This window comes from Salvelinus sp. IW2-2015, linkage group LG1 (assembly GCF_002910315.2).
Source record: "Salvelinus sp. IW2-2015 linkage group LG1, ASM291031v2, whole genome shotgun sequence".
NCBI classification, from domain to species: domain Eukaryota; kingdom Metazoa; phylum Chordata; class Actinopteri; order Salmoniformes; family Salmonidae; genus Salvelinus; species Salvelinus sp. IW2-2015.
Window position 1 is genome coordinate 30,654,449 of NC_036838.1, and position 11,591 is coordinate 30,666,039.

Sequence of the window (11,591 nt, forward strand, 5' to 3'; positions counted from 1 at the left end):
AAATGTATGGTTGTACACATTTTATTTAGATGTAGCTTATTATTATAATAAGATGGAAAATACAGATTTGTGTATCCGATACAGGAGAATTTCGTAAAATGACACATTTTGGAATACAAAACGAAGCATCCTATTCTGTGATTTTGTGGAACAGTTACCCCCAGCTATGTTAGTCCTCTGGGACTTTAAACAAAACCTCCCTTTTTCTCACTCTTTATTTTCTTATCTGTATGTACGGCTCTACATCTTCCCCTTTCTCCGTTCCCCTCTCTCTTTCTTTGTATCTCTTTCCACCTCTCTAACTCATGTCCAAATCTCATTCGTTCTCTTCCCTCATCTCCCAGCCCTCTCCACACCTCTTTGCTCCTCCCTCCCTCCTCTCTCTCTCGCTCTGTTTTTCCTTTCTTTCTTCCTCTCTCACCTGGTAACCAGACCTCTGGAGAGGAGTGTTGAGTTTCCACTTTCCCAGAGAAGAAGACAATCTGAGCCTCACAAAATCCCCACAATGGAGCTCTCCCTAGTCTCCCTACCTCCCTCTGTCCGCTATCTCTCTCTTCTGCATCTCTCTTTCACTCTCTCCCCTGTCACTTTCTGTTGAATGGTTTTCATTTCATTTTAGTATGTGTGTGTAAATTGTCACACATTCGTTCTGTCTGTTTGATAAGTTATTAAACTTCATGTTGCACTTCCGGTTCTGTCCACAAGATGACCCCTCCAGCTGAACTGCCCCTGTTAATATTGAAATGTGGTCATAGATATTATTACTGCATTTTGCCAAATGAGTGACCAAAACCTAAACTGCAGAAGCGTTTCTGCAATCGTCAGTGATATTACCAGACAATTTCTGTTCCTGTTGATTTTGCCATCTGATATTTCCTGACTGGTGAGGTCACACAAAGGCTTTGCCTGAGGGCCACATTACCATGGTGAAAGGTGAGAGGGGTTAGATGTAAATATACAAGCTCATGCTACATGTTGGAATACACAACATTTACAGCATTTGTTACCTCTCTTGCTCTCTTCTAAATGCCATCTCTCTCTCTCTCATACTGTATACACACACACACACACAATCAATCAATCAAACAACAAAGCAGGACACGGTCAAACTGTAGGCTTCTGAATCAGATAGCTCAATCTGCCCTTTCCCCATAAATCAATAACCATGGGCTTCTATGCAGGGTTTGTTTATTATGGTTCCTGATAGGCATCCGCCATTGCTTTCACCCCTATTCATTCTGGTTGGGATCAGTGCAGATAAAGGAGAGGAGACAAGGAGAGGTAGCCACTGTTGATGATTGAGATACACCCCCATGTCTTTGCTTTTGCAGTGAAGCGGACGAGGGGACAGTCGTATCCTATAAATAGAAGGGAGGAATGGCGTTGATGGGCCCTGTGGATGGAAAAGTGGGGGGGGGGGGGGGGGGTGGAAAAAGGATTAAAAGAGATACAGGGCCCTATTCCGACTTCACTTGTGTGTGTGTGTGTGTGTGTGGTGTGTGTGTGTGTGTGTGTGTGTGTGTGTGTGTGTGTGTGTGTGTGTGTGTGTGTGTGTGTGTGTGTGTGTGTGTGGTGTGTGGTGTGTGTGTGGTGTGTGTGTGTGTGTGTCTTTGGCAGAGGTGCTTTGTAGATGAGCAGTGTGGATTTCGCCACTGGGCAAAGTCTTTCCTCTGAAGGTTCCTATGGGAGGAGTTTCTGATCTGACCGATTATTAACATTGTTTGGTAGTTGATCTGTCACTTATTCATTGGTCAAGACCAATACTTCCCGATATTCTCATTTCGAGACTGCATTGACCATGTGACCAATGACCAAAGACATTGTTGTAATGTCAAGTACATAATGATGGGCTAACATCTAAGCAACATTGTATATGGTTACAACATGGTWACTATGTCAAGAAAACGGGAATTTCCTGCTCTAGTACAATGGTTAACCAAAGTTAAATGGTCTGATGTATAATGTTTGCTTAACCTGAAGATGCCGGTGCCTTAGTGGTAGATACGTGCCCAGGCCTGAAAGTTATCATGAACCACACAACTAAGGATATGTCAAATCCTTTTTCAACAAGCAAACACATTCTATTGACATTGTCTTCTTTTCCAAAGATACTGTAGCTAATAGCAAGCCTATTGCTCAAGTGCAAATGCTCAAAGGACAGCTAATAGTGCAAATGAGGTTGGTCAATGTATAGAAATTACATTGTTGATTGGTTGGTTGGGAGAGACTATAATGCAATAAGTAAGACAATGATGGATATGACGTTTCCCTAATGGTGCCTTGTTTCCCGTAACCATTGTCTTTGTGGTATATATTCAAGGTAAATGTTAGGGCTGTGCTGCATTGTAACTGGAAGCCTCTGTTGTGTGTGTTGCTCCCAGTCTTTTATTTTGAAAGAATGGGCAACTAAAACAACCACCTAGTTGTAAAATAATGTGCGAACAACCCCTTTCTTTCCCTCCCCATATCAATCCAGTTTATAAATATTGTACTGGTGAGATTAAACATTTACCAACCGTTGAAGCTGTCTGAAGCCTTCCTCTTAATCTCACMCTTCCTCTGTCTTTCTCTCCTCCCTTTGTCTCGTTCCCTTGCCACACCTTCCCCTGGGGATGGAGGGATTGTGATAGCAGGAGAACAGAGGTGGAGCTCTTTGCGCCAGCAGCACAGGTGTGCTTGTTTTTTTCACTCCTTCTCCTAAAGCCTACTCTTCAGTTCCTCCTCTTGCCACCTGCCAGGTGAAAATATCCTGAGCAAAGGGAATGGCTTCTATCCTCTTGTTGTCTTCTTGGTCTATTGTAGCATTTYCCAAACGCAGTCTTTGGGACTCAGTCCTCAGTCCTTGGGGTGCACATGTTGGTTTTTGCTCTAACACGACACAGCTGATTCATGTGATCAAAGCTTGATGATTATGTTTTTATTTAAATCAGATGTGTAGTGCTAGGGCTAAAACTAAAACGTGCAGCCCTTGGGGACCCGAGGACCGAGTTTGGGTAACCCTGGTCTATTGGCTTCCTCCCAGGTACCCAAAGCATGCAGAGACTTCCTGACGTGCGGTGAACGTACAACACAGTGGCATTGGCCAAGTGATTTGGGAGGGAAATCGCTCACTCGGCAAAAATGTACATTTCCCTACTTCTGTTTATTTAAACGGCAAAAGGTACAAAATCCTGAGAAAGGCTTGCACAGAATATCAGGGCTGGTTTCCCAAAAGCATCTTCAAGGCTAAGTTCATTGTTAGAACCTTGTAAGAACATCGATAAATCTCTGAGCTGTTTCCCAAATGCATCATTATTAACGCTGCACTTGAAAACGCTCGTAAAATAATGCTTGCCTCAGACCACTCGTAGAACAGCTAAGTGCGTCGTTCAATGCTTTTTTGCCCTCCCGCGTCACTTTATACACAGAAAATCCCCGCTAAACATAGAATTACATGGTTTATCCGTCTCTATGTGACTGCCGATAACTTCAGAACACAGTTGACTACAAATACAAAGTCGCCAATGTCTTTGCAATAGATACAAACATGAAATGAAAACCGAGATGACTGCATTAAAATATAAACCGTGGGCTATAGGCCTATTTCAATCACATTTCATGTTCAATCAATTGAGTTCTATATTGCTACTTGTAGGTTATTGTCTGTAATTTGTCTCAATATATTTCATGATGTGAAATATATATTTTCATGAGTTAGTGCATTTCATTGGGTAAGCATTATACTGTAATAAGCCACCTCAATATTTGCAGCCGTATGTGGTAATATCGCTCAAGAAGCTGATCCTTCTCAGTATTGTGAAATAATTCTAATGTTAAGGAAAGATTTGAATGGAGAAAGCTGACCCGAGAGCAGCGCTCCCTTTCTTTCGATTCTATCATGTATAACACATGCTCCAACGACGCACTTAGTGACCGTTCTCTCTGCGTGGTGTTTTGGGAAACGTTACATCTCCGGCCTTTGTAGGAAAGATGCATCATAAGCCTAAGTTCCATCGCTATCGGGAAACCGGGCCCAGCTCTTTGTAACACCTGGAGAGAAGCCTCTTCAACCTCAGGAAGCTGAAGAAATTTGTCTTGGCCCTCCCATCGGGCTGTATCACCACCTTTTATGGCAATTGCACCGTCCGCAACCGCAGGGCTCTCCAGAGGGTGGTGCGGTAAGGCCAACGCATCACCAGGGGCACACTACCTGCCCTTCAGGACATCTACAGCACCCGGTGTCACAGGAAGTCCAAGAAGATCATCAAGGACCTCAGCCACCCGACGAGCCAGGGCCTCATCACCCCGCTACCATCTAGTAGGCGGAGACAGAACAGGTGCATCGAAGCTGGGACCGAGAGACTGAGGTCGTGTCTAAACTTAACACTTACATGCGACTTCTGCTATCAGAATATGAAGATTGCACTGAAAAGACGGGTCTAGACGCACAAAAGTCGCTTTGTGGTCTGATTGTGTTCAGATCTGGCTGACCACTTCAGGAGGTGGTCAGGGATGCATTGTGTGCAAATTTCTCCAGTCGGGCTACCGAAAGCGCATAYAGTGGGTGATGTCATCAGCCCTCCTCCCACAAGTCTCCAGAAAACTTGTGTTTTGGGACAGAGAGGCACCTTTTCATTATAACGTGTGAGGCACGTGTTTGCTGGCCTCATAAATGCTAGCCAGCTATCTAATAGAAAAATTATGTATTTATGCTAACCCGTTTGCAATCCCTTTAGTGTTGCTTGCTAGCGTGCTGGCTAGCTACATAGGTTAGCTGGCTAGTTAGCTATAGTAGTTAGCTACTGCCATCAGTTGTTGTTTTGTTATTATCATATTTTGCCTATTCCACCATTTGCAGAATGCATACTGGCATTTGAATATAGTGCGGGAAAAGGGAATCCKGACACACTGTGGACACGGCAGACACATTTAAATGTAGTTGTAGATGCATGACGCATTCGGAATTCCATGATCAGAACTCTACGATCTGAATATTAAAGCTGCATAAACTGTCAAGTCCAGACACGGCCTGATAAACAGCTTCTATCTCCAGGCCATCAGACTGTTAAATAGTCACCACTAGCTCGCCACCGCCCAGTACCCTGCCCTGAACTTCAGTCACTGTTACTACCCGGCTACCACCCGGAACTCAACCCTGCACCTTAGAGACCGCTGCCCTATGTACAGTGCATTCGGGAATGTATTCAGACACCTTCCCATTTTCCTTTTTTTTTTTACGGTACAGCCTTATATTAAAATGTAATAAATACTTTTTCCCCCTCATTAATCTATACATAATACCCCAAAACGACAAAGTGAAACAGGTTTTTAGACATTTTTGCATATTTATAAAAAATGAAAACAGAAACACCTTATTTACATAAGTATTCAGACCCTTTGCTATGAGACTCGAAATTGAGCTCAGGTGCATCCTGTTTCTATTGATCATTCTTGAGACGTTTCTACAACTTGATTGGAGTCCACCTGTGGTAAATTCAATTTGTTGGCCATGATTTGGAAAGACACACACCTGTCTATGTAAGGTCCCACCGTTGGCAGTGCATGTCAGAGCAAAAACCAAGCCATGAAGTAGAAGGAATTGTCCGTAGAGCTCCGAGACAGGATTGTGTCGAGGCACAGATCTGGGGAAGGGTACCAAAACATGTCTGCAGCATTGAAGGTCCCCCAAAAACACAGTGGCCTCCATCATTCTTAAATGGAAAAAGTTTGGAACCACCAAGACTCTTCCTAGAGCTGGCCGCCYGGCCTAACTGAGCAATCGGAGGAGAAGGACCTTGGTCAGGGAGGTGATCGAGAACCCGATGGTCACTCTGACAGAGCGCCAGAGTTCCTCTTTGGAGATGGAAGAACCTTCCAGAAGGACAACCATGTCTGCAGCACTCCACCAATCTGGCCTTTACGGAAGCCACTACTCAGTGAAAGGAGTTTGCCAAAAGGTACCTAAAGGACTCTTAGACCATGAGAAACAAGATTTTCTGGTCTGATGAAACCAAGATTGAACTCTTTGGCCTGAAAGCCAAGCATCACGTCTGGAGGAAACCAGGCACCGCTCATCACCTGGCCAATACCTTCCCTACGGTGAAACATGGTGGTGGCAGCATCATGCTGTGGGGATGTTTTTCTGTGGCAGGGACTGGGAGACTAGTCAGGATTGAGGGAAAGATGAACGGAGTAAAGTATAGAGAGATCATTGATGAAAACCTGTTCCAGAACGCTCAGGACCTCAGACTAGGGTGAAGGTTCACCTTCCAACAGGACAACGACTCTAAGAACACAGCCAAGACAACACAGGAGAGTGGCTTCGGGACAAGTCTCTGAATGTCCTTAAGTGTCCCAACCAGAGCCCAGACTTGAACCCGATCTCTGGAGAGACCTGAAAATAGCTGTGCAGCGACGCTCCCCATCCAACCTGACAGCGCTTGAGAGGATCTACAGAGAAGAATGGGAGAAACTTCCCAAATACAGGTGTGCCAAGTTTGTAGCGTCATACCCAAGAAGACATGAGGCTGTAATCGCTGACAAAGGTACTTCAACAAAGTACTGAGAAAACATTCTGAATATAATAATAATAATAAMATTTGATTTGATTTGATTTGAATACTTAAGTAAATGTCATATTTACTTGTTTGTTTTTAATACATTTGCTAAATAAAAATAAATAAAAATATTTTTGCTTTGTCATTATGGGGTATTGTGTGTAGATTGATGAGGGAATTCAAAAAAAATTATACATTTTAGAATAAGGCTGTAACGTAAAAGAATGTGGGAAAAGTGAAGGGGTTTGAATACTTTCCAAATGCACTGTATATATTTATATTTTTCCTTTCTTTTTATTTTGGGGATTTGTATGTATTGTTTTGTATTGTTAGGTATTACTGCACTGTTGGAGCTAGAACACAAGAATTTTGCTGCACCTGTGATAATATCTGCAAAATATGTGTACGTGAGTAATAACATTTGATTTGATTTGAGAAGTTTGGAACATCTCAGTTCAACCACATCAATATGGTTAATGTCGCGACGTTAACACAACACCTAGCAACCTCGTCAAGAGGTTCAAACCTCTTGGTGTAACGATTAAGGTGTTGGCTTGACAGTCGCCGGGACCCAGGTTCAAGTCCCGGTCAGGGATACCCCCCAAATTCTCTATAATATGATCAAATGATCTTGCAATCTGTTCTGGCCTGCATAGCATTTGTATTGAAGATGCACCCAAAGCTGTATAACTTATAAAACCTGTAGCCTAGCCACTACCACTCCCAGTGAATCTTTTTAGATGGCCAAAAGTTGCCACTGCAGCACCCCCAAACTCCCTTGAGGCTCTCTCTGAGCAGGTCCCAGGACCTAAAGGGTCAAAGGTCATGGTTGAACAATAGGCTTCCCACTCTGGGTCAGTTGTGGTCAAGGAAACAAAGAGAAAGAAAAGTCCAATTGGACAAACTATCCCTGAGAGAGAGAGAGAGAGAGAGAGAGAGAGAGAGAGAGAGAGAGAGAGAGAGATATCGTAGCTTCTTTAATCAAAGCTGAAGCCATTTTGGTTTGTTGAGGTTAACAAACCAGAGTACGTAGAAACGTCCAAATTACTGAATCACACATATCAATAAAGTAGCTGATTCAACTGTTCCAAGTCTCTAAGGCCAGAAAACAAATTCCTCCCCCTCCCCCTCTCCCTCCATCTTGCTCTCTCTTTTTATTCAGCCCCATTGATCATGCATGCAGAAATTCAGCAGGCCCATGGCTCCAGTCAGTCAGAATAGGAAGGGCACTAGCTAGGCTCTGTCCTACATACTGTTCTCTCGCCATGGTCCACCACTCCCCCCGTCCGCCCCCCTTCCCCCACTCCCCCGCCCGCCACTCAGTCCCTCTCGCAACCATTTGACACACATACGCCCCACAGCACATCTCGTGAGGCTGCACACAAACAGCCACCACTCATTGTGTGTGTGTGTGTGTGTATTCAGTGCAGTTCGACGCATTGAGGGTATTGTAAACACACACGTTTGTGTGTGGAAAAGGAGAGAGTCTGGACTAGAATGTTTAGTTGTTGGAGCCCCCTCTCTTTCTCACTGTCCTTTTTCTCTCTCTCTCGCTCTCTCTCTCTCGTTCTCCCTCTCTCGCCCATTTGGTGTTTTGATGCATTAGATGTTGCCTATTTCAAAGGCAAAAGGTAGCTTGCCACGACTTGTTTCCATAATGCACATATTGTAGGCTACAGCTCAAGGTCCACCTTTCAAATTCATTTCACAGTGACAAGCTGGACATACTGTGGCACAACTTATTTCATATTTGTAGTTACCCCGCCTCCCTTGTGTTCTACAATTGATATAGATGCCATCTGTAAACTGCACCTAGTATACCTGCTCAGTAACTAGCAGTAAACAAACTGCAGTTCTGACCAGTAAACTTTTAAAGGTTCAGTTAATACATTAMACATAGCTGGTAGGGTAGTACATGCTTATTGTGCACCTCACTCTACCATAGGAGCAGTTCAACCAATGCGTTTAAAGCCCTCAGGTGACCAACTTGGCCCAGCCAAGAGGGTAGCCTACTTAGGGGAAAAGCTGGTAATCTTCCACTTAGTTGGTTAAGGCAGTCACATGGGCATGGAGTGTGGGGCATGGACAGGACTAGGGCTGGAGGATATAAGGACTAAGCAAGTTCAGCATCCCAAATGGCACGCTATTACCTGCACAGTGCACTGCTCTTTACAAGAGCCCTATGGGCCCTGGTAAAAAATGGTACACTATATAGGGAATAGGGTACCTTTTGGGATGCATCCAGGGAGAATTAAAACCCCAGCCATTTGCAGAGTGAGAGTGAGAGTGAGAGAGAGAGAGAGAGACACACACAGCAACCTGCTGCTTCTGTGACTGAGTACAGGCATGTACAGTTCAAACAGTTCAAAATGAGCAGAGGCAGAGTACTGTGTAGCTTACATACCAGGCCTCTGGCACCCCGCAAGCACAGAGGTTCCTAAAGTGAATGCCTACTATAGGCTTTAGCTCAGCAGGGTAACACAGTCTTGTGGTGTGCAAGAGTTCCGGGATGAAGGTTTCGAACCCAGTCGGTACCATTGGTGCCATGACCTAGATGGATCTCTGCAAGGAGGAAGAGTTCTAAGGGGAGTGTACTGAGTTGAGCCAATCCAAGTTGTACTGCGCTGGCCTGGTTAGACATCCATAAGTTGCTGGAACTGTGATGTGAAAAGAAAATATACAGCACCAGTCGAAGGTTTGGACACACCTACTCATTCAARGGTTTTTCTTTATTTTTACTATTTTCTACATTGTATAATAACAGTGAAGATATCAGAACTATGAAATAACTCATATGGAATCATGTAGTAACCAAAAAAAGTGTTAAAGAAATAAAAATATATTTTATATTTTAGATTCTTCAAAGTAGTCACCCCTTGCCTTGATGACAGTTTTGCACACTTTTGGCATTCTCTCAACCAACTTCATGAGGTAGTCACCTGGAATGCATTTCAATTAACAGGTATGCCTTGTTAAAAGTGAATTTGTGGAATGTCTTTTTTTCATAATGCGTTTTAGCCAATCTATTGCGTTGTGACAAGGTAGGGATGGTATACAGAAGATAGTCCTATTTGGTAAAAGACCAAGTCCATATTATGGCAAGAACAGCTCAAATAAGCAAAGAGAAACGACAATCCATCGCATTACTTTAAGACATGAACAAACCACCAACAACAAACTAACATGGTCCAAGCACACCAAGACAGTCGTGAATAGGGCACGACAAAACCTATTCCCCCTCAGGAGACTGAAAAGATTTGGCATGGSTCCTCAGATCCTCAAAAGGTTCTACAGCTGCACCATYGAGAGCATCCTGACTGGTTGTATCACTGCCTAGTATGGCAACTGCTCGACCTCCAACCGCAAGGCACTACAGAGGGTAGTGCGAATGGCCCAGTACATCACTGGGGCCAACCTTCCTGCCATCCAGGACCTTTATACCAGGCGGTGTCAGAGAAAGGCACTAAAAATTGTCAAAGACTCCAGCCACCCTAGTCATAGACTGTTCTCTCTGCTACCGCATGGCAAGCAGTACCGGAGCGCCAAGTCTAGGTCCAAAAGGCCTCTAAACAGCTTCTACCCCCAAGACATAAGACTCCTGAACACCTAATCAAATGGCTACCCAGACTATTTGCATTGTCCCCCCTCTTTTACACTGCTGTTACTCTCTGTTGTTTTCATCTATACATAGTCACTTTAATAACTCTACCTACATGTACATATTACCTCAACTAACCGGTGCCCCCACACATTGACTCTGTACCGGTACCCCCCTATATATAGTCTCGCTATTGTTATTTTACTGCTGCTCTTTAAGTTACTTTTATTTCTTATTCTTATTCATACATACTGTATATATATATATATATTTAACTGCATTGTTGGTTAGGGGCTCGTAAGTAAGGATTTCACTGTCAGGTCTACACCTGTTGTATTTGGCACATGTGACAAATAACATTTGATTTGATTTGATGGTCAGTCAATATGTAACATTTCAAGAACTTTGAAAGTTTCTTCAAGAGCAGTCCATAAAACCATCAAGCGCTATGATGAAACTTGCTCTCATGAGGACCGCCACAGGAAAGGAAGACCCAGAGTTACCTCTGCTGCAGAGGACGAGTTCATTAACTGCACCTCAGATTGCAGCCCAAAAATGCATCACAGAGTTCAAGTAACAGACACATCTCAACATCAACTGTTCAGAGGAGACTGCATAAATCAGGCCTTCATGGTCGAATTGCTGTAAAGAAACCACTCCTAAAGGACACAAATAATAAGAAGAGACTTGCTTTTGCCAAGAAACACAAGCAATGGTCATTAGACCGGTGGAAAGCTGTCATTTGGTCTGATGAGTCCAAATTTTTGATTTTTGGTTCCAACTGCTATGTCTTTGTGAGATGCAGAATAGGTGAATGGATGATCTCCGTATGTGTGGTTCCCACCGTGAAGCATGGAGGAGGAGGCGTGATGGTGTGGGGGTGCTTTGCTGGTGACACTGTCTGTGATTTATTTAGAATTCAAGGCACACTTAACCAGCATGGCTACCACAGCATTCTGCAGCGATACACCATCCCATCTGGGTTGCGCTTAGTGGGACTATAATTTGTTTGTCAACAGGACAATGACCAAAAACACACCTTCAGGCTGTGTAAGGGCTATTTGACCAAGAAGGAGAGTGACGGAGTGCTGCATCAGAAAACCTGGCCTCCACAATCACCCAACCTCAACCCAGTTGAGATGGTTTGGGCTGATTTGGACTGCAGAGAGAAGGAAAAGCATCCAACAAGTGCTCAGCATATGTGGGAACTCCTTCAAGGCAATTGGAAAGGCATTCGTCATGAAGCTGGTTGAGAAAATGCCAAGAGTGTGCAAAGCTTTCATCAAGGCAAAGGGGGGCTACTTTGAAGAATCTAAAATCTAATTTGATTTGTTTAACACTTTTATTGGTTACAACATGATTCCATATGTGTTATTTCATAGTTTTGATGTCTTCACTATTATTCTACAATGTAGTAAATAGTAAAAATAATGAAAAACCCTTGAACGAGTAGGTGT